Consider the following 414-nt stretch of genomic DNA (forward strand, 5'->3'; position numbering starts at 1 on the left):
GCCCGGGTAGCTCAGTTGGTAGAGTGGGCGCCCATAGAGCTCCCTTTTGCTGCATGTCATTCCCCCCCCTTTAATTTCTTCAGCTGTCTTGTCAATAAAGGCCTAAAAATGCCCCAAAAAGTAATCTTAAAAAATAAATAGTAATAATAATAATAATGAAATATACACAAGGCAAAGCTCTCAATCTACCTCACCTATGGTCCTGAAGGCTGGGTCAGGACCCAAAGACCAAGATCCAGGGTACAAGCAGCTGAAATGGGTTTCCTCAGGAAGGGGGTGGGGGGGGCTGGCGTCTCCCTTAGAGATAGGGTGAGAAGCTCAGTCCTGCAAGAGGAGCATCGGAGTAGAGCCGCTGCTCCTTCGCTTCGAAAGGACCCAGTTGAGGTGGTTCGGGCATCTGGTAAGGATGCCTCC

The sequence above is a fragment of the Etheostoma spectabile genome, chromosome 24, assembly GCF_008692095.1.
Source record: "Etheostoma spectabile isolate EspeVRDwgs_2016 chromosome 24, UIUC_Espe_1.0, whole genome shotgun sequence".
In the NCBI taxonomy this organism is placed as follows: domain Eukaryota; kingdom Metazoa; phylum Chordata; class Actinopteri; order Perciformes; family Percidae; genus Etheostoma; species Etheostoma spectabile.